Below are 13,313 nucleotides of genomic sequence, written 5' to 3'. Positions count from 1 at the left end.
CACCTATACATGTTTCTTTATTCATCTGATCTCTTGCAACATTGGAATATACTCCAAACAACAATCACTTGATTCAGCTAGCCAGAGAGACAAGTCAAAGACATTTTTAACCAATTTGGTATCAGCGGAGCAGTTTTCAAGTATTTAGGTTTCCGCTGCTCAATCTGGAGGTCAGCATTTCATGTACCACATGACAACAGTACTGGTGTGTGTCCACTTCAGCAAATGTCACAATGACACTGCACAGCTGATAGTTACATTTTATTATTGTAAGTATTTCATTACCTGAAAAGGATCACTGATGTTCATGTGAACATGTAGCACCTATTTTCCCAACCAGCTACGTTTTTGGTAGGTTTTGTTTATGAAGTAGCCACAGAGGGGCTAGAAAATTCTAATATTTTCCAAAATAATGTAACCATTAGTAGTTTGTGTAATTTTGTGCCTTGCAGATTGTAGATATCAGCTCTTCTTTGTCCTCATATTCTCGCCTCTATTCATGTTATAGGAACAAGAATGTCCAGGACCTGTGAAATCTGTTTGTTTACAATTCTGATTATAGATTAAGTATGTATATTTTGTTGTTCATTATTAACGATAGTTATACTTGTAAGGACTCCTGAGAGTAAGCATTTTTATGTACAAATTACTGCATGAAACGATTTTCCTGGCACCTTAGTGATGGTCAGGGCTAGATTCCAACCTGAGGGCCCTCCATGTAGTTTCAGCGCAACATTAAAAAAATGTTAATGGTCATTTCTAGGCTTATAATGCTCTAGAAACCTATTTTGCTCAGGTTAAAAGAACTGAGTACATGTCTTAATAGTTGTTAGGCTTACTTTGTATCTAAATTTACAGACACATTTCGTATTGTACATACTCTGCCATTACATATTTTATTTACACTGTTATGCAACTATAAAAAGTTAGAAGGATTAGAGAAAGATTTACTTCACTTTTTACTGGTTTAATTTCCAAGTTGTGTTTTTGCAACTGACAGTTCCAAATCTGTGCTCCACTTTGTTCCTTTGTGTGTCCGTATCTTTCTCGTTGTCTATATATATATATTACTTTGTTCATGTATATTAAGTGTAAAGTTAATCATGTACAGATCCATACAATCACTGATATGGGGTTTTTGTTCGAACGTAGTTTTTCTTAATGAATATTTGTCCATGCGATTTTTTTTGTTTAGCCTTGTGCTTTGAAAATACTCTCAAAAAGTAAAAATGCAACATCCATTCTTTAGGACAGTCTAAGCATGACTGTCCATGAACAGGCTCAATCAAACCGAGCCTGCAACATTTTCGTTTTTGTTGTGTTGAGCGACCTGTGGAGTTTCCACTTTTTCTATTTGTGTTACATGAGCATATGGCGCCTGTGTTGTAATTCATTTCACTACCACCTTAGAAACTCATATAAATTACATTTCGATACACAGAAATTCGAACATCAGTAAGGAATGACATACCAAATATCCATATAAGTCTTGATACAGTTAAATGATTAATAAATTGACCAAGAGTTTAAGTTTGATAAGTTTGAAGTTTTTACCTTGCAAAACACTTTTGTGTGATGTAGACGCGATTACAAACATTTATGTGTAATGTCACACAAGCACGGTGGGGAAACCAAGAATGCAACGTCATCAAAACCCAGCGCAAATGAGCTGACCACACACAAATTTACGTCGATTCAGGTCAGAAAAGTCTTGTAACTTTTTTATTACCGCAGTTTTCGACTCGAGATAAAGAGCACCGTACCCGGCCTGGAGTATACTATTCTGCGGTAGTGTTCCATATTGTACGTATAGCTTGGTTTTTGCTCGAAAACGCGAACAGTTGGCAAAGAGGGTATGAGCTGTACCACACTTTTGTCTGAGAAAGTGAGTTTTGACCGTATTTTCGTAAAATGAGGACAGATTTGACGCTCATTTAATATCAGTGACGAGCATAATAGTCAATCATTATTTTATTTTGCTATTTTTTAAGGATATCTGACGATATTTTATTCAAAACAAACATCATTATTAAAATGAGAACATCCACACTGACGACTTTGTTGGAGAACATCCACACTCTCCATTATTGCAGTTATGCTTCCTAAAAGCTATGTCTTAGGCAGTCAAGCTACGTTGTTCAACAACAAATGTCGACCGTTGGGAAATTAATTTTGGTAAATCAACATTTACTTCCAGTCGTTTATTAACCCCGGTAAGTCACATAGCCTACAGTATGCGGAGCTTAAATTTGTTAACAAAAATAATTTTAAAGACTAAACAGGTTAGCCAATAATTAGAAAAATAAAACCTCATTCTCTTTAAATAATTTTGGCACCAATTACATATGCGAGATAACAAAGTATATGTAAATTTCTTTTGCCAAACCACAAACCTATACTTAAACACCCTTACAATTTTCCTGGCTGAACTACTATTAACGAACAATACGGCTCAAGCTCTATAAAACATTTCGAAATTATTGAGATCTGCTAATGTGAATAGATGTCCGCAACTAAATTTAGTAAATTTATTAATACAGTTGTAACAGTATTTAGTGTTTGAAATTATTTTTTGTCCAAGGCATTGCAGTACATTTCAAATTATGGGAAATTTATTTTAATAAATCAGCATTTGATTGAAGTGCGATATTAGGGGCTAAGCTTCAGCCGGAAAACCTGCTCTGCGGGAAAACTTTAGACAGTCACAGCGGAGAGAGAAAATCAAGGATGTGAGGAGTGTGGAAAGGTGTATAAATACTGACGAAAGTTTAAGGCGTCACATGAAAATCTTTTCCGTATGATGCCTAAGGTAGTTCTACAAGTTCGGATCCATTCTTTTTTCTTTACTGATTTGAAATTTGATTAAACTCCGATTTTTTTCCAAATTATAGAATAAACTTGCAACTTTTGGCAAATGTAAATTGAAAGTGTCATGTGATTTTTCTGCTTAACGAAATGTTTTGACCTTAAGTAACTTTTTGTAATATGTGCCTATAGGAAATCATCTTTTCAAAAGTAAATTGTCCCCAATGAAGCTTTTAATGAATCTTCTCAGTCGAAAATTCCCTTTTAATGCTGAGCGCCAAGCAACGGATACCATTTTTCACGTCTTTGGTATGACGCGGCCGGGGATCGAACCCACGACCTCGCGCGCTCGAAGCGGACGCTCTACCACTAGGCTATAGACGTTGCCTTTATTTTAAGAGATCAGCGCTTTCAAGCTGATTTAAAGACACTATTTAGAACTATTTAATGTTCGAACAATTTTAATATCACGTTTTATCTTTAGAAATATAATATTGTTGTCATGGGATTGCCATTCAATAAATGAATTTCAGTTCCGTATGCAGAACCCAGACTTTAGTCTACGTAATGATAATACATTGTATGCCTTTCTGCGGTTTATCAAATGTGCATAATCACCTTAAGTGATAATGCCTTTTTTATGTATAAGGTTGTATTGTATTTAATATTTGAAAGAGATTTCCATTTGCTGAAATAAGATTTAAAATATCTTACAGTTATAATATTTAGTTAAAGTACTAACTATCCGTGTTTTATGCACTTTGGGGTGGATATAGTTATAAACAAAATAACAATACAATAACTATTTCAATCCTCTATTTGCTTTTAAACTTTGTTTGCAGGACTTTTATGCAAATTTGTCTTGTTATCTTAAAATAATGTTTTTCCTAAGATGCAATCAATCTGAACACCGTGTTCTTATGCCACACTATACACAGAGATTAATGTTAGCCTAACATGTGCTCAGCCATTGCTATATGATTTGGCAGATCTATTTTAACTGGTCTATAGCCTGTAAATGGTTAGAACTGCTGATTGTATGCATAAACGACATTTGTTGTTGAACAACGTAGCTTGACTGCCTAAGACATAGCTTTTAGGAAGCATAACTGCAATAATGGTAATTAAGAGTGTGGATGTTCTCCAACAAAGTCGTCAGTGTGGATGTTCTCATTTTAATAATGTTGTTTGTTTTGAATAAAATATCGTCAGATATCCTTGTACATAGCAAAATAAAACAATGGTTGATTATTATGCTCATCACTGATATTAAATGAGCGTCAAAACTGTCCTCATTTTACGAAAATACGGTCAAAACTCACTTTCTCAGACAAAAGTGTGGTACAGCTCATACCCTCTTTGCCAACTGTTCGCGTTTTCTAGCAAAAAACCAAGCTATACGTACAACATGGAACACTACCGCAGAATAGTATACTCCAGGCCGGGTACGGTGCTCTTTATCTCGAGTCGAAAGCTGCAGTAATAAAAAAGTTACAAGACTTTTCTTACCTAAATCGACGTAAATTTGTGTGTGGCCAGCTCATTTCCGCTGCTTTTTGGTGACGTTGCATTCTTGGTTTCCCCACCGTGACAAGGTTGTCTATATTGTTGTAGTATTATTACATCTGGTGACTCCACCACTTCAAAACAACTGAATTACAATTGGTCTTATGGCATACCACTGCTTCAACAAAATATTTTTTGAAAAATGCCTGTTCTGGCCATGGATAAAGTCCGATAACGATTTAATAACAATAGCTACCCAAAAGCCTTGCGCTCGACTATTCAACAACTTCTAAGTTTAACAAGGACCGTGACTGGGCAAGACTTACAAAACCATTGGTTACTTCCCGAGGTTTGATGACCGGAAGCACTATATGTGAAATTTTAATCAAATGCATGTAGTTTCTGAAATCCACCTTGTTTTTTAGGTACATGATAATCTTTTAACAAATATTCTAGGTTGAAAACGAATCATATTTTGTATTAAATTCAGTCAAGATTATTTTTATTTCAAAAGGTTAGATGACACAAAAGCCTTAATATGTAAAGTTTTAATCCAACACATATATTGGTTGCTAAGATATGCAAAACTTATCCAAGGTGAGGATGTCAACAAAGGTGACACCAACACCAGAGTGTACAGAATAGCTCTCACTATTCTTCAAATGCACTGGAATTTTGAAAAGTTTGGCAATTTATATGTGTATATCAATGTACATCAAATATTTACACACAATGTTTCGAAAAAAAAAAAAAAAAGGAAATATTTGCCAGGAAGTGATATTGCGTGTTTACTTTTTTGAGTGTATATATCGGTTCAGTATTCCATATTTGGGCAATTTGACTATATGTTTCTCAAAAGTTAGTACCAATAAACCGATATTTTACGCACTCTTATTGTAGTAACAATTAAATAATTCTTTTTTTACCCCTCCATGCATTATTTCATCACGAGTGGGCACCTGGGTAGAACCACCTACCTTCCATAAGCCAGCTGGATGGCTTCCTCACATGAAGAATTCAACGCCCTGAGTGAGACTCAAACCCACATCGATGAGGGGCAAGTGATTTAGGAAATGAAATGCAGCGAAGTAACATGTATATGTAATATATTGGCTCTACAATTTCTTGAAATTCTCAGAGTTACTTATTCTATATGTATCAAAGTGTTTTGCGAAACTCTCAGTTTTAGTGTTCTCAGACCTCAATAGAAAGTGATGCTGCAATAATAAAAACAATAAAATTACTTTACACAATAGGTTTTAGTACAGTTAATGTTTTAAGACTACGTGAGTATATCCACACACTTTACTGAATGTTACATTGATGGCAAAAATGATATGCAGCATGTCTGGTTAAAACTGTTCATTTTGAGTGTAACTCCTTTTGGGGTCTCTTGAATTATGTATGAAATTTCAAAGAAAATGTAATATGTCTTAGTTTTTATATGCACTGGATACTATAGAGGATAAACATTCATTTCTTAATTACATGTTAATACCAATGTACTGCAAATTTTAACATATTGGATACGTCACATCATCATGTAAATGCCGTCTGACGGAGAACCCCCAATTTAGGGCCTCTTAGTCTTTAATTTCACTTGAAAATTACATTTATACGTCAAATTATATTATATAATTGAATCTTTCCACTCTTTTATATATTTAAGTCAGATTTACCTTAACCTGTAATTTAAACAACATTTTACTTTCATTTTTATTTCTTATCACGTGCACCCCTTTTAGGGCCTCACGAAAACTTGAATAGGGATATTTGAGCCTGGTATCCACCCTGGCTGAATTCCATATACCCCAACGAACATTTTGATGTATGATACCATATTGTACTAAAAAATGCCTACGGATTTTTTTCTCAGGGCTTTCGCCAACTGTCTATAACAGCATTTTCCTTTTTTCGAGAAAACACTCGTAAATGTGTCATTATTTAAAAAACAAAAACCCGCCTACCTCGATTTTGTATATTATATTGATACCCAACACCAGCACCATTTTAAGCGTATTCCCAGTGGGAATTGGATTGCACATTTACCACCCATGTATTTTGCGATAAACAGGCTGGTAACATTGCTCGAACGGGCTTACGACATAAAAAGTAATATTTCTTGAAAAATAATGAAAATATTTCTTTCAAACTTGGTCCATTTATTAAGCATAACAAATGATACAAATTAGAATAAAAATAACTTGGTTGCCTTCAGTTTTGGTAGAATTATTTTCCTTTTCAGATTTTTATGACGCATAATCTTTGAAGTTCAAAAAAAATATGTTCTAATGCTAAGTTTAAAACAAAAAGGGGTTCTAGTGGTAGAGCGTCCGCTTCGAGTGCGGGAGGTCGTGGGTTCGATCCCCGGCCGCGTCATACCAAAGACGTAAAAAATGGTACTAGTAGCTTCCTCGCTTGGCGCTCAGCATTAAGAGGATAGTTCTAGGACTGGTCAGCCCGGTGTCAGTATAATGTGACTGGGTGGGGTATCATGCCACGTGTCTACGGCGTGATATTCCAGTGAGGCAGCACTATAAAGTTGGGCATTGTGCTCACTGCTACAAGTAGACACCGTCGTTTATATAACTGAAAAATTGTTGAAAAAGACGTTAAACCCGAACACACACACACACACAAAAAGGGGTTCAATGGTTTTCTAATGCTCTAAATTATTGCACTAGTACATGAATGTATACATTTTACTCTGCTTTCACTTACAACATTATAGAGAAATGTTAGTTCTAAAACATTGCTCATACATCTGCACTAGAAACAAAGTATTTACCCTAAATATATAGAATAAAGGTATTGGCGCACAAGTTTGGATCAACAGAAAGCCAATGAACCTTTTCTATTTTAAACATTGCATTAAAACATAATTTTTTTGGACTTCAAAAATTATGCAGCATAAAAATCTGAAAAAGGGAAGTAATTCTAACAAAACTGAAGGCAACAAAGTTATTTCTATCTTGATAAGCATCATATGTTATGCTTAATAAATGGACCATGTTTGAAAGAAATATCTTCATTATTTTTCAAGAAATATTAGTTTTTATTTCAAAAGCCCGATCGAGCAATGTTACCAGCCTGATGAATCATGTGAGAAAACAAATTTAGTTTTATCAAAGAAATACTCGACATGTATTGAACAAGTTTAGGAAATTGGAATATTTACAGATTATCTGTAAATTTACAGATAATCTATAAATTTACAGATTGTGTGTATGAAAACTGATGAAATTACATTTATCCTCAAAACCGCAGCTTGGAATTAATTGGTTTATTTACAGCATGCATAAATTAAGGTCATTTGTGGGTTTCAGCCATTTTTGTTGACTGAGTTTTTGGCATTTTAAGAAAAATCAAAGTCAACAGAAATGACTGAAAGTTACAATTGACCTTTATTTATACACCATAAGTAAATCAATTAATTTCAAGCTGCGATTTTGTGTCTAGATATAATTTTAGCAGTTTTCAAACACTTGATCTGTAAATTTACAGATAATCTGTAAATACTCCACTTTCCTAGACCTGTTGCAATTGAAACTGCATAGATCTCCGTTTTTGTCTCATAAACAAATTGGATGGACAACCAGTTTGTATTTGATATTGACATGTCACAGGGCGGAAAAATGTGCTGCCAGACAGGGACTCGAACTCGAGGCCTCAAAATACAGTTCCGGAGCTTCCGTGATACATATTGAACAGGTCGGAGACTTCACCTGGATTGAGATACATGCTCGTGATCTAAACACTGTCTCTCTTCGAAAGAATTTAGTGCTACGCCCAAAAAAAATGAAACAACTGATAAACCTATATACCAAAAATAAAATAAATATGTATTTTCTTTACCCAAGTGTTACAGTACTCTCTTCTCAACGCCGTTCTGCATTATCTTCTTATATTTGAGTTCTGTTTCTCCTTTCTTTCTTTCCACATTTCTCTAAAATGGCGGGTACCTCGTGAAAGACGTGTATAATAATGTCACGTGGTCACATGGTTTGCCTGGTGGGCCAGTGAACGATTATCACGAATTAAACCATAAAACGGATTAAATTGGTTGTGTATACAAGGTCTGCATTCTACCTGTTTTGTGTTTTGTATAGATTGAGGATTAGGTTATACATCAATTTGATTAAAATCATCTTAATGCTACGCACATTTTAGGAAGACATTTAACATTTATTATCTCGTGTGGTACTTTTTAAAAGGATGTGTAATCGGCTGTCAGAAAATTTCTGTTTAGATTTTTTTTTAATATTGGCCAATTTTGATCATTTTATTCTTTATTTAATTAAACAATAGATCTCATTTTGTTCTTCATTTAATTAAACAATAGTTTCGATGTTTTGATTATTGGTAGAAATTGCTTGTATACTGGGATGGCTATTATTAACGAATATATCGCTGTGTATTCCAATATTTTTCGCAATATTAACATAGAAATCGTTTAAAATATTACAAACTCAGGCTGTCAACTGATTCCTATATTCCTATATTTTCCTATATTTTGGATCAAAATCCTATATTCTGAAAAACCTCCTATATTTTCCTATATTTTGAAAAATATTCCTATATTTTTTAGTAAAGTTCTTGCCGATGAATAAGAGAGTAAATCTTGGTTTGATACTGCTTTTGGATTCTTTATTTTATAGGTAAGAAAATTCCCATGTCTGCCACAGCATCACCATCCTTAAGATAATGTTGTTTTGCTCTTCTTCATCATCTGTATGGTCACTTTGCAAGGCAGTGAAACAGGACATGAGTCTTTCAGGTAAATCAAAGTCTCATTCAGATGTTTTCTTTCAGGTACTCCCCAATGATGAAATACAAGGCAAATCTCTGAGATCTCTGACATCACAAAAAGTATAGTAAAGATGACAAACTGGTGCAGAAGTACCATGTCTGCTTTAAATATACAGTTCATGCAGTTTTACCAAAATTCAAAGTCTTCATTTACTGAATTGTCAACAGGAAGATTTTCTCAGAGACTTACCTACATACTGAGGGGACCATGCCTGCTCTTCCAAACTGGAATCGAAGCACATAGGCAGCCTGTTTGTGCTATTAAAACAATTTTTATTTTTAACAGCACATGTAGTCTGTTGACATGGTAAGATAAATATTTTCAACATTTAAGTTTTGCAGGTGTGCCATAAGACAACCATGTTGAAAAAACCATTCAGTCTGTGAGTGTGACTACCTTGTAATAGTAAGACAATGCCTGGAGGAAAGACACATTGGAATGACAAGTGGCTTGATTTAGAGGACGACAATGGTGTTAAATTGTTTAAATGGTGTAAACCTGTAAAAGAAAATACTGAAGTTGCTCACTGCATTTTATGCTGTAAGCAATTTTCTGTAAGCAACAGTGGTTTCACTCAGGTTAAACAGCACTGTAAATCAACAAAACACAAACAGATCTCAGATACTCGTTTTGGTAAAAACACTGCCCAAAAAGTGTTGACCAAGGGTGACGGTAAAACAGTGACTGCTACAGCCTCTGGAGCATCTAATAAACCAGCTACTGTAGGTTCAAGCGATATTGAGCAGAGGCAAATACAACATGTATTCACAAGTCACCCTTTGAAACATCAAGTCACAGAATCTGAGCTGCTGTGGTGTTTTAAAGTAGCAGCTGCTGATTTTTCATTCAGATCATGTGATGGCCTTGACAAAGAGTTTCAGAAGATGTTCAAGTGTGATATTGCTGATCGGTTTTCTTTGTCAAGGACAAAAGCATCATACATAGTTTCAGAAGCCATAAGACCATTTTTGACAGAAGCAATTGTGAAGGAAGTGATAGATGGAAATTTAGGGTATGTTCTTATGTTTGATGAAACTACTACAGCACAGCAATGTAGACAAATGGACATACTGATAAGATTTTGGAGCAATATTGAGGGAGCATGCTGGCGATGTGCTTTGTAGCAGTCTTCTGCCTTGTCTGGATTGTGATGCTGTTGAAGAGAATGGTAGACATTCTAGACATTGATTAATGTAGAAACAGTAAGACAGTAAGTGTACAAGTAAGAGTTGATAGTATATGTACCAGTAAATGAAAATATATGTTGTTGAAAACTCCTATATTTTGCCTCAAAACTATCCAAAAACTCCTATATTTGTTGTGAAAATATTCCTATATTCTTCCTATATTTTGGAGAAGACCTGGTTGACAGCCTGCAAACTGTTTTCTGATCCGTAAGAAGTTTATCATTTCCATTATTGTGTAATATGGGCATCATTTTTAGAAATATTTTTACTTGATAAAAAAGGTTAAATAGTCGGCCAGAAATGCTTGGAGTTTGGCCCCCGCCACATCTTTCCGAAAAATATACCTGCATTGATGTTCTTTTTAATTTAGTTAACAAGTTCCTTTGTTTCCTAAATTTCTCCCAATTTCCCTTTGTTTTACCTTTAAAAAAAAAGGAGTTCCTAAGCTTTCTTTTAATGTAGATTGCACGTCTAAGTTCTCCGTTCTTGAAATGAGGGGATTTCTTCTTGACATTGGTTTGCTTTACTGAGACATGTTCATTAACTACTTCTTGTAATAAGATGTTGTTTGCCAAATAAATATCATGTACATCATCTAAAACATGAGAGACATAAAAAGGTACATATGATAAATCTTTGTTAAAAGCTTGTTGGTCGAAATTTTTGTAGGATTTGAAATTTACATATTTGGGTTGAGAGGTATTACATTGTTCCCTGATTGTAGTAGCAATAAAATTATGACAATCACTCAATCCACAGTCAAAATATTCAGTGTTACAAATTAAGTTGGTGCTATTCGTAAGAATTACATCCATGTTTGAAGGGTCATGATTTTTCATGTGACATGTCGGGTCTTTATTAACATTTGTCAGGTTATAAGTATCACATATCTGAATGAGGGCTTTGCATTTATCTGGCTTGCTAGAGTCAAAATTAAAATGTCCTAATTACATGATATGTTCATAGGTTAAGAACAATTTATCTGCTGAAAAAGTAATATTCTCCATAAAAACATTATCTTTTGTATTTGGAGGTTCATATACACCTAGAATACCCCATTTACGGTTTTTTTCCATTGACTGATCTTGGTCTGCACGGTCGCAAAGACAAAATCATTGCCACCAGCAGACTAAGGGTTAATTGGCGTAAAAAATCGGACTCTTACAAAAATGTATCCCCCGCACTTTCAATAATTTCTTTTTTAACATGTTACACACTACTCTTTTTTTTTCACAATGTAAGGTAAGTGCATACAGGGAAGGAAAAAGCATTTTGCGTTAGGGAGGACCGTCAGTCAGTGTTTGTGCCTAATGGCCATAACAGCCACAATATAGTATTACGCTATGCACAGAATGTCACCAGGCAAGATCTCCCTAACAAGGGCGGTTGAGTCGGAAGTCGCTGGCTTGTGCTGTCGTCGCTGGTCCCTCGTGTGCCGCCCCTCCCGCGCCTCACGTTGAGCGTATGTATTGGGAAGCTCGGGGCCAATATAATTATGACCAGTTCCGTCAATGCCCTGTGCCTTCTCCTGACGTGTACTCACCGGCGGGTCGGAGAAGTTATGGGACCAGTATTTAAGGAGATTACGTTAATATTCCCTCTGGTATAAAGACAGGCGAACGAGGTACGCTAAAAATCTTATGCTTTTAGCTCTCATTTACATGGGGGTATTCATCCCCCTGAATAATGGTTGTGATACTGAGCAGAAAGTTTTTGTTGCTTGGATTATTACGTACTAAGATGATTGTAATATTTAATTATAGCGGTGCTAGCAAAAATGTATGCTTTTATGTGGCATTAAGATATAACGAAGGAAGCGAGATGAAAATGTGATATGCTATAAGGAAACGAGCTGAGCTTGACTGTTCAATATGCCTATAAATATCGCATTCCGTGGTGATAATTATAGATTTTCATTGATGTGCAGCGAAACGAGCAGAAAATTTCGTGCACAGAAAAAGGTATATTTGACAGGTTATTTCTTCATTGGGAGGAAGGGGGTTGCAGAGACGGGTGAAACCGTTTCTTCAACATTGCACTAAAAGTCTTTCTTTCAGTAAATTCAGACGATTCGGGCAAAAATATAACAATAAGCACCTTTTTTTCTAAAATTTACATTGGGAATAACTTTATTGAACACGTGAGAAAATAGACTGTGATGTTTTCAACTGAATGACGGAATACTCATCATTCAATGTTAATGTAAAAACCCGAGTTGGAACATAGCGGAATTGAGACGGTGTATAGACATTTGACACTTGAAATTCAGTCAGTTTTACTTTGAAAATGCTGTGTCTGCTGTTTCTTATAGCTGATGTTCCCAGATCACTCTAGATGGTTTGCGCACTATTTCTTGGTGCTCCAGATCCATACCAGTCTTGTTTGCTATTTCTTCTAGCTAATGTTCCCAAACCACTCTAGATAGTTCGCGCACTATTTCTTGGTGCTCCAGATATGTACCAGTCTTGCCTGCTATTTCTTCTAGCTGACGTATCTGTGTCATCCTTCTGGACAGTTGCGTACATACACAGAGAAACATCCAGGTAAGTGCTTTGGAACAATAAAAAATATACAAAATTTTGACACAGGGCCTCTGTCGAAATTCTGCTTCGGTATTTTCAGAGTTATTTTTATTCTTTGTGCGCACTATCTTGGGAATAATCCAAACTCGAAGTGTTGGGGCGCATCGCACTTTTTGTCTTTGGAACGCCGAATTACTAGACACTGAGAGACTCAAAAATTGTATTACCCTACTCGATAAAATTTGCCAGTATCTGTATTTTAAAACCTTAACCGGAGCATATTTGTGAAATTTCTCACACAGCTTGGAATATATGTTGTTAATAACATTTTATAATTTCACCCAAATCAAGTAATGCAGTGGTATCATGTAAGTTAGTTTAAGATCATATAAGAAGACACCGAAATATACTCATAAAAGTCTAGCAAAATGATATCCCCATCATGCCAGTCTAGGGAAAGCATTGAACTGAATCCTCTAAAAT

The sequence above is a fragment of the Mercenaria mercenaria genome, unplaced genomic scaffold, assembly GCF_021730395.1.
Source record: "Mercenaria mercenaria strain notata unplaced genomic scaffold, MADL_Memer_1 contig_1715, whole genome shotgun sequence".
In the NCBI taxonomy this organism is placed as follows: domain Eukaryota; kingdom Metazoa; phylum Mollusca; class Bivalvia; order Venerida; family Veneridae; genus Mercenaria; species Mercenaria mercenaria.
The sequence above is the reverse complement of the archived record's forward strand: the minus strand, read 5'-3'. Positions refer to the sequence as shown.